Here is an 11,692-nt window from a genome sequence, read left to right as displayed (position 1 = left end):
ATTTTGTTTATGAGATGCAATCAATCACTCCTACAATAGTATATATTAGTTATTGTTGAGTTAGTAACTAACACATACGTTGTTTAATCTCCCCCTTGATTTTTGGCAAATTGAATAAATTAGGGGAGATTATGTATGAATCTAAGCTAGTTTAACTTTAGGAACCCAAACAACATTTGAGTTGTTGTCTCCATTCCTAAACCTACACTCTAAGGAGGTATGGCCAATTTTGCAACAATAATTACAAAATGTAATTGATGGCTTTTGAGCAATAGAACCTTGCTTGAAAGCGGATTGGTATTGATGCTTAATTTTATGCATGCTACACCTACGACTATCATGAGACCTATTTGCAACTTTAGATGTGACACTCTTAGTTTTGTTGAAATCAAATCGATTATGATGTTGGGGAACATCTCTAGCTACACCATTTCTTTGAGTTTGGTTTTGTAAAGCATTTTTATTTTTAAGTTCATAAAACCATCCATCGGGTCCTTTGAAATAAGTTTTGTTTGACCCCTTTGGATTAAACATGTTCTTATCACTATTTTGAAAAATATTTTTGTTCTTGAAATTTCTTTTATTGTACTTATACCTAAATGCATAATTTTGTGACTTTTTATCTTGTTTAGCATTTGAGGCATGAGAAGACTTCAATTTGGATGACTCCTTGTTCAAGGGAGTCAAACCCTTTTTGGTAAAGAATTGATAAGTTGAGTATTGCTCACAATTAAACTTAAGTTTGGCATTTTGAATACTTGAAGTTTGAGAATGTTCCCCTTTTTATTTTGGGCCTTTTATGTGATTGGATTTAAATGAGGATTTATCATTCTCAAATCCAAGACCAACTCTATCTATTTTATGATAAGATTGATCATGTATCAAATTACTCACATAATAAGGATCTAGACTAGTGACATTTGAAGATTCACTAGGAGACCTTAATGCCCTATTTTCGGTCTCTAAGGTTTGAACTTTAACCTTTAATATGCCTATTTCACCTATGTGCGATGTTTTTAAATTCCTAACTTCACATTCTAACATGTCATTTTTAGCAATCAATTTTTGAATAATACCTTCCTTTTCAACCAAAATTCTATTGGACTCATCAAGGAGAGATTGTAATTTTGATTCATCATCATAGCATGATATACTCTCATTTTTGAAAATGCTTGACTCATTGATTTCTAACCGATTGGTGTACAAGTTATTTTCGGTCTCATCAATGGTACCATTGTATTCTTCACCACCTTCTTCCTCATCGGTCAATTCATCTTCGGACTCAATACCATCAAGACCCCAATTTAAATGTACCTCATTAGCGGAGCTAGTTGAGGCTTCGATTCCATCATCGCCCTTCTTGATGTTCCTTGATTTCACAAGGTCTATGAGAAATTCGATAGTGGTCTCGTCGGTGATGTTCTTGGTTGCAATAATTGAGTCCACGTCAATTGCCGAGGGACCTTCATCTACATTTGCCGTCAACGCAAGATTGAGATCTTGTTCATCCATCTTTGTCTTACTCATTTTAATCTGGGCATTTACTTCAAATCGATTGGTTAGATCCTCCCATATTTCATGGGCACTACACGAATAATTAATTAATGATGAGATAGATTCACTAACCGAATTAATTATATAATTTATTGCAATTAGATTAATTTGCTTTTCAAGTTTGGATGTGGCGGTCACATTATTATTGTCATCAATTTTCGGTACATATCCATTTTCTACAATGTCCCAAACCTCATTGGTTTTAAAAAATTGAATCATAAGATTTTTCCAATGACTAAAATTGTTGGTTGTATTACCGAAAATTGGGGGTTCTCTCACACATCTATAAGGTGTCATTTCCCAAGTTGATCTAACTCAAACTAAGTGAGTCTTAATTTGAGCAACTTGCTCTGATACCACTTTGTTATTCTTAAGGGGCACCGCTAATTAGCTCGAAAACTGAAAATTAATTGCAATTGAAAGTAAAAGAGATGAGTTTAGAGAAATTGACACGCGGGATGATAACGGAGTTCGGCAAAACAATGGCCTACGTCTCCGGGGCGTCGCAACCTCTTTCTAGGTGCGCCTTTCTATTACCCAATATGAAAGGATTACAATTGTGAACCGTGAGCCCTTACAAAACGGGAAGTCACGGCCAACGAGAGATGAGCGCCGGCGAGCCCTTACAACCAAGGGATGTCACACGAGCAACTCGAGAACAAGAGAAACACTCAATAGATCACTCCAACCTAATCTAACTAGAGATTAGTGAAGTGGATTTGAGGTTGTTTGAGATTGATTGAGAGATATTGAAGTTTTAAGCTCAATCAACAATGGTGGAACCAAGCTCTCAGAAAATCGCCTCTTTTGAAGTTTAGGGACGGCTAGGTTAGATTTGAAAGTGATCCCTTCGGTCTATTTATAGTGGCAGCTCAAAAATGAGCTGATTGAGCTAAAACGTTACAACGTTTTCCAGAAACGTTGGTAACGTTTTATGAGCCTTCAAAAGTCCGAGAGCTGCACCAAAACGTTACACAAACGTTTCAAAAACGTTACAACGTTTATAAAACGTTACATAACGTTTTGCACTGTAAAAAAACTTGATCAAAATCAGGAATTTCTGAAGTTTGGAAATTAATTAAAACGTTACCAACGTTTTAAAATGTTACCAACGTTTTAAAACGTTCAGAAAACGTTACCAACGTTTTAAAACGTTACAGCACCGTTTTTTGACTTTTTTTGACTTTGATCGAGTTGTTTCACAGCGTTTTCTTAAGGTATAATCGTTATAACGTTTTACAAACGTTACCAACGTTTTTATCCTGTTGAAACAACATCAAAAACACTTTACCAAGTTTAGATTTTACAATTTACATTCTTGATAAGTCTTCATGATTTCTTCAGTTCAAGTATTCCATATTGCAATTCCATTTGACTTGAACCTGCATAATTCTAAAATAGAAGAAATCGTAAAATTCAATAATTGTATGTTTTTGCAAATTAGTCAAATAGACTAAAAGGATTATTGCTAGAACAACAATCTCCCCCTTTTGACGATTTGCAAAAACATACAATGCGAGTAAGTGCATAAATGAGAATTTTTTTTTTCTCAATTTGGTTTACCCAATTGTTATTTTGCACGTTTAGCAATTTCTCCCCCTTTTGGAAATCGACGAAAGGGAGAAAAATTAGCACAAATTAAGAGTGCTCCCCCTCAAAATATGCACTCCCCCTCAATTTAGTAATATGATACCGATAATTCACAAATGAGATAAAATTGAGGGATTACTCTAATACTTCATGTCAAACATTTTACAAATCCATTTAAATGTCGCAATTTTAAAGCAATGATTATCAATCGACAAATCAATTCAATGCATATCAATTCATATAAAATAATTCAATTCATGCATTTCTATATATCACACAACTTGTCAAGATTCTAAGATACATAATTCTACTCATTCAACAATTTTGCAATTTAACCCTTGACAAGTTATCAATTCACACAATTCAAATAATTCATACATCTCATACATACCAACAACAAATACCAAATTAACTAAGATATAGCAATTCAAGCAATTAACATTTTTGCATTCAAACCCTTAACAAGTTCACAATTCATGAGACTCAACAATTCAAGAATTTCGTGAAAATATTGACAATTTGGTTTTTGGTGTCGATATGTATGAGTCATAGCTAACACAAATATTTTTATTTTGCTTAGTTTTATGGCACTAGTGTTGTCACACATAATTGGTATGTAGCGGAAGCGAATTTCATAATTATGCAGAGTTTAGATTGCGCATAATATTTGTGTGTAACAACAACTATCAATGATCCAAGCATTTTGTTTATGAGATGCAATCAATCACTCCTACAATAGTATATATTAGTTATTGTTGAGTTAGTAACTAACACATACGTTGTTTAATCTCCCCCTTGATTTTTGGCAAATTGAATAAATTAGGGGAGATTATGTATGAATCTAAGCTAGTTTAACTTTAGGAACCCAAACAACATTTGAGTTGTTGTCTCCATTCCTAAACCTACACTCTAAGGAGGTATGGCCAATTTTGCAACAATAATTACAAAATGTAATTGATGGCTTTTGAGCAATAGAACCTTGCTTGAAAGCGGATTGGTATTGATGCTTAATTTTATGCATGCTACACCTACGACTATCATGAGACCTATTTGCAACTTTAGATGTGACACTCTTAGTTTTGTTGAAATCAAATCGATTATGATGTTGGGGAACATCTCTAGCTACACCATTTCTTTGAGTTTGGTTTTGTAAAGCATTTTTATTTTTAAGTTCATAAAACCATCCATCGGGTCCTTTGAAATAAGTTTTGTTTGACCCCTTTGGATTAAACATGTTCTTATCACTATTTTGAAAAATATTTTTGTTCTTGAAATTTCTTTTATTGTACTTATACCTAAATGCATAATTTTGTGACTTTTTATCTTGTTTAGCATTTGAGGCATGAGAAGACTTCAATTTGGATGACTCCTTGTTCAAGGGAGTCAAACCCTTTTTGGTAAAGAATTGATAAGTTGAGTATTGCTCACAATTAAACTTAAGTTTGGCATTTTGAATACTTGAAGTTTGAGAATGTTCCCCTTTTTATTTTGGGCCTTTTATGTGATTGGATTTAAATGAGGATTTATCATTCTCAAATCCAAGACCAACTCTATCTATTTTATGATAAGATTGATCATGTATCAAATTACTCACATAATAAGGATCTAGACTAGTGACATTTGAAGATTCACTAGGAGACCTTAATGCCCTATTTTCGGTCTCTAAGGTTTGAACTTTAACCTTTAATATGCCTATTTCACCTATGTGCGATGTTTTTAAATTCCTAACTTCACATTCTAACATGTCATTTTTAGCAATCAATTTTTGAATAATACCTTCCTTTTCAACCAAAATTCTATTGGACTCATCAAGGAGAGATTGTAATTTTGATTCATCATCATAGCATGATATACTCTCATTTTTGAAAATGCTTGACTCATTGATTTCTAACCGATTGGTGTACAAGTTATTTTCGGTCTCATCAATGGTACCATTGTATTCTTCACCACCTTCTTCCTCATCGGTCAATTCATCTTCGGACTCAATACCATCAAGACCCCAATTTAAATGTACCTCATTAGCGGAGCTAGTTGAGGCTTCGATTCCATCATCGCCCTTCTTGATGTTCCTTGATTTCACAAGGTCTATGAGAAATTCGATAGTGGTCTCGTCGGTGATGTTCTTGGTTGCAATAATTGAGTCCACGTCAATTGCCGAGGGACCTTCATCTACATTTGCCGTCAACGCAAGATTGAGATCTTGTTCATCCATCTTTGTCTTACTCATTTTAATCTGGGCATTTACTTCAAATCGATTGGTTAGATCCTCCCATATTTCATGGGCACTACACGAATAATTAATTAATGATGAGATAGATTCACTAACCGAATTAATTATATAATTTATTGCAATTAGATTAATTTGCTTTTCAAGTTTGGATGTGGCGGTCACATTATTATTGTCATCAATTTTCGGTACATATCCATTTTCTACAATGTCCCAAACCTCATTGGTTTTAAAAAATTGAATCATAAGATTTTTCCAATGACTAAAATTGTTGGTTGTATTACCGAAAATTGGGGGTTCTCTCACACATCTATAAGGTGTCATTTCCCAAGTTGATCTAACTCAAACTAAGTGAGTCTTAATTTGAGCAACTTGCTCTGATACCACTTTGTTATTCTTAAGGGGCACCGCTAATTAGCTCGAAAACTGAAAATTAATTGCAATTGAAAGTAAAAGAGATGAGTTTAGAGAAATTGACACGCGGGATGATAACGGAGTTCGGCAAAACAATGGCCTACGTCTCCGGGGCGTCGCAACCTCTTTCTAGGTGCGCCTTTCTATTACCCAATATGAAAGGATTACAATTGTGAACCGTGAGCCCTTACAAAACGGGAAGTCACGGCCAACGAGAGATGAGCGCCGGCGAGCCCTTACAACCAAGGGATGTCACACGAGCAACTCGAGAACAAGAGAAACACTCAATAGATCACTCCAACCTAATCTAACTAGAGATTAGTGAAGTGGATTTGAGGTTGTTTGAGATTGATTGAGAGATATTGAAGTTTTAAGCTCAATCAACAATGGTGGAACCAAGCTCTCAGAAAATCGCCTCTTTTGAAGTTTAGGGACGGCTAGGTTAGATTTGAAAGTGATCCCTTCGGTCTATTTATAGTGGCAGCTCAAAAATGAGCTGATTGAGCTAAAACGTTACAACGTTTTCCAGAAACGTTGGTAACGTTTTATGAGCCTTCAAAAGTCCGAGAGCTGCACCAAAACGTTACACAAACGTTTCAAAAACGTTACAACGTTTATAAAACGTTACAACGTTTATAAAACGTTACATAACGTTTTGCACTGTAAAAAAACTTGATCAAAATCAGGAATTTCTGAAGTTTGGAAATTAATTAAAACGTTACCAACGTTTTAAAATGTTACCAACGTTTTAAAACGTTCAGAAAACGTTACCAACGTTTTAAAACGTTACAGCACCGTTTTTTGACTTTTTTTGACTTTTTTTGACTTTGATCGAGTTGTTTCACAGCGTTTTCTTAAGGTATAATCGTTATAACGTTTTACAAACGTTACCAACGTTTTTATCCTGTTGAAACAACATCAAAAACACTTTACCAAGTTTAGATTTTACAATTTACATTCTTGAGAAGTCTTCATGATTTCTTCAGTTCAAGTATTCCATATTGCAATTCCATTTGACTTGAACCTGCATAATTCTAAAATAGAAGAAATCGTAAAATTCAATAATTGTATGTTTTTGCAAATTAGTCAAATAGACTAAAAGGATTATTGCTAGAACAACAGCAACGAGGAGAGACAATTTCTATACAAAATGACAAGCGTAAAAGAAAAGAACCAATTTTCATAGAAGATGCGAGTGAAGGTGAATCTGAATTTATGACTGAAGATGATGAAGATGGCGAAGATGATGCATATGAATCTGATACGGTTTATGGGGATGAAGAAGACCTCTTTTGAGAGCATAGCATGATTTTTTTTTTTTAAAAAAGGTTTCTTTTGAAATATGCGCAATACATGTGATGTTTTTGTGCAGTTTTTGTGTAAATCCAAAGCTATAAGGAAAGGTATATTGAAAGCAGCTTATATAAACAGTTTACTTTTGTCTTAGATATGCTAAGATTAGAAACCGGCTGACCTTTATTTTAGAAAATATGAGCAGTTTAATATGCTGACATGCTATTGTTTTATTCCTTGTGTTTTGGTTTTTACTCTAGTATATGTTTGCTTTATGCCACTTGTGTTTTTAATTTTATATTTTCATTTCATTTTACAAGAAGCCATGTTTTCTTTTCGTTTCACAAAAAGCTCACATAGGTTTGTTTTATAAGCCATTTATTCATTGTTGTATAAATTTGACTCTGATTGGCTCATAGCTTGCTTTTTACTATGCTTGAATTATAGTGCTTTGCTTGCTTTATGCACAAATGGCAATAAAAAATATATCAAGGACCTTCCTGCATAATTCTATGAGCCAAAGACTGACAAGACAAAAATTTAGCAGCAAAACACAATTAATTTAATATTTCTCATTCTAACTTTACAGAATGGAGAAACAGTGACAGATTTATGAACTAAGTAGAACACATAATTAAGAAACCTTATAAAACATCAAACAAATGAAATTATTTAATCTCCAAGTTCATCACTAAAACTGGAGGTTAATTGAAACTAATAACCACAAAGAACAGGAAAAGAAGAAAAAGAAGATCGAATTTACAACATAATAGTCTTAATTGAACTTTGTAAATTATACATAGCCTAGCTAAAGTTACACATAGCATCTCAAGTTGCACATAGCCTAGCTAAAGTTACACATAGATTAAAATCATAACCAATTACACACAACCTAACATCATAAGCAATTACGATGTCAATCTGAAACTAGCTAAAGTTTCGGCACCATATGTGAATCTGAAATAGAAAAAGAAAAAAGGTTTATATGTTAGTATCCAGAGCAAGTTAATTATAGTTCTTTTTATAAACTAATTTAATATTAAAAGAAGGTCAATTATAAGGTCACCTCGACAGAATGATTTTTTTGTTTCGACTTTCGATGTCGAATTCACAGTGATGCCACCTTTTCTTTTCACACATGCTGCAGTTGATCATCTCATGGTGCCAATACAGAGCAATGACTGGACTTTGTGAATCTGTGTTGAAATTAACCTATGAAGCATCTGAAATTATTCACAAACAGGTTTGAAGCTAATAAAAACTGACACCAACCATTTTAACAAGACTAATTACCATTGAACAATGCCGAATGTCTCGACAATCATCACAATTGCAACTATTATCCTGCATTTTGCACGATTTTAGAATAAACATGTCATTTATTTTTTTCACTTCTATTGTACATGATTTAGATTAAAAATACACAAAAGAAGATCACATTTATTTTTCCTGTGCACAATTTGGCACATCTGGAAGAACATGAACGCTATCATTTTCAGAAATCAGAGGTTGGAAGCTAGATCTATAGCTTACGGATTTGTGTAAGATATGGAGTTATGGCTAAAAAATTGCTAAGGGGGTATACTGGTACAAGAGTGACTGGCAACATAATTGATTGTTAATTGTATTTTCTTTGGCTTTACCTTTTATTGTAAGGATGTACTGAACCTTTGTTTGCTAATAAATACCAATGACAGCTTCTGCCATGCTCTAAAAAAATATATATATATTGAAATTAAAAGTACCAAATACCTTCACAGGAAAAACAAAAGACCGTGGGAGGGAGCAAGAGTAATACGAAAGCAATCTGATCGAGCAAGCGCCTCACAATCGTGGCTTGTCACTATTGAGGAGAGAGCTTCGCCGCGAGTTCGACTTCGCCTGGTGCGATTTAGGGTTTGGGCGGGGGTGAGAGAGCAGGTTCACTTGGTGAGAGAGAGGCTTCGCCTGGTGAGAGAGAGGCTTCGCCTGGAGTATTTCGCGTGAGAGAGGCTTCGCCTGGACTGAGAGAAGGAAGAAGCGGGAGAGACAGAGAGAGAGAGCGAGAGAGAGAGTGAAAGGTCGGGGTTTGGGTCGGGTATTAGCTACTGGACCGTCCATTTCAATTTTTCAGCGACAATTTGAAATTAGATCAATCTGATCAAGCACGAATTTCAGAGCAGATCGGACGGTTTAAAACTTGATTGCTCCATGCCCCAGGAACAATCGATTTGATATTAGCCTATCTCTATATATATATATATATTTCAGTATAATTTGGTCCAACCAAGATGAGCCAAACCCAATTTTAAAAAAATGCGAATCTAATCTCATCCGATTTCACTGACTTGACCTGCTCATGAAACCATGCATTGATTTACTTTATTTTTGTGAGAACTTCAATTATTTGATTCTATCGTATTAATCCGAGATGCAGTTGCTCTTGTGACAAGTCAGCTTGCTAGTGTTTTGCCAAATATGGTCCAACTAATTAAGATGAGACGTTAAGTTGTCAGTTGTGACTTGTGACATGTCAGCTTCTTTTTATCTTTAAATTAATGGACGTGGGACATATGGATAAATGGCAAAGTACTTTTTTTTAGTTTTGAATATTCCGACCTGACATGAGAGTAGGGGTGGCACCAAACCGAACCGAACCGAACCGAACTTAGTAACTTACCTTAGGTTTGAGTTTGGTTTGAATTAATTTCGAACCGAACCTGGTTTGATTCGTTTCGAACTGAACTCATTTCGAATCAAATTAATTGCGAACTACACATTTTTCAAATCGAACCCGAATCGAATCACGAACTAAATTATTTTTTAGCAGCCCTAGTTATACCGGTAGTTTATACATTAATTTTTCTCGCGAGACAAAATTCACATGGCTTCCTTTTACCAGTATGAACTATGAAATAAGTGTTTTTAAGTTGAAAAATTGTTCATGAAAAAATACATCAGAGACGGCTTTCCTGGTATAAACTATGAGAGACGACCGAAGAGAGAGGAGAGACAGTCATCTAGGCCGGAGAGAGGAGTGACAGCAGGAGAGACAGCCAGTCGCCGAGAGCGTCGGCTAGATTTTAGAGCTAGAGGGAGAGTGAGTTAGGGAGAGGTGGAGAGAGAACTAGGTTATTGAGATTTGAGAGCTAGAGGGAGAGCGTCGGCTAAGTTAAATTATGACTCTCTATCTTGGATTTTAATTTCATCAGGTAAATGGATGGCCGGTGATTTTATGAGATTCGAACCACAAAAAAATCACAAACCTATTTCGATCGAACCAGGCTAGGTTTGAGTTTGGTTTGAATTAATTCCGAACCGAACCTGGTTTGGTTCGTTTCAATTCGAAGCCATTTCGAATCGAATTAAACTCGAATCAAACCCGAATCAAACCCGAATCGAATCACGAACCTTGAATTTTTTTGCCAGCCCTACATGAGAGAAATCGTTTATAAAATATCTCAAAATATTACCATCTAAAACATCAAATTTTAATCAGGTGAATTATGGTTTAAATTTTAGAGGAGGGTTCAAATGCACCCAAATTTTGTGCACCGAAATGCACCCTATCTTTCAAATCTTTTTTCTCTGTTTTCAAAGTCCGAATAGTCAATCCAAATCGTTAGATGCAATCTATATATTAAGATGTGCTTGGAGACCAAATTTTACATTTTTTTAAATTTGTTTACTATTTATTAAGTCATTTTGAAAATCGCTGATTTTACATTTTCTGGACCATTGGATCAGCGATTTTCAAAGTGATTTAATAAATAGTAAAAAAATTCCAAAAAATATAAAATTTGGTCTCCAAGCACATCTTAATATATAGATTGCATCTAACGGTTCGGATTGACTATTTTGACTTCGAAAACGGAGAAAAAGGATTTGAAAGATAGGGTGCATTTGGGTGCACAAAAATTTGAATGCATTTGAACCCTCTCTAAATTTTATGCTGTTCGTTTAAATTTATACTCATCTAACTAAATTTTATGCGGTTCGTTTAAATAATTTTTTTATAAATAAATTATTTATTTTATTTTATATAATTTTGTAATGAATGTTTGTGCTCACTGAAATAAATTATGTCGTTATAAAAGACTACAACTGGTATTTTTGGGCCGAATTCTCAACTTCCACGGGCCGAATTCTCAAAAATAAATGTTTTCTAACAAGACGTTTTTGGGCCTTACCACTTCATGGGCCGAATTCTAAAAAAATAAATGTTTTACAACAAGAATATTTTTGGGCCTTACCACCTGATTGTTAACTCCAGCTATTGTGCTATATATATATAATATATTGAAATATTTTTATTTTTTAAATAAATAAAATGGTTCTTATAATTTTATTAACAACGTCAAATTAATAGAGTATCGCATGTACAATCGAACAATTAAAATTAATTTATTCTAAAAAAATACTACGAATATTATTCTAAACCTTGGTTCTGCGATTTTTGTAAAGATGGTATTAAACCTTGGAGGTTGAACATCTGGTACCGCCTTTATCCGAACTTTTTTTATACCATCTTTCCAAAAAAAAATTATCCCGTTTTTTTTTTATAAAAAAATAATTTTTATCATTTCCGCAGTCAAAATTTATGAAACCCACGGTTCCGATTTCGTAGTTAAAATT

Source organism: Carex rostrata, chromosome 9 (genome assembly GCF_964058835.1).
Source record: "Carex rostrata chromosome 9, lpCarRost1.2, whole genome shotgun sequence".
NCBI lineage: Eukaryota > Viridiplantae > Streptophyta > Magnoliopsida > Poales > Cyperaceae > Carex > Carex rostrata.
Note: the sequence above shows the minus strand (reverse complement) of the source record.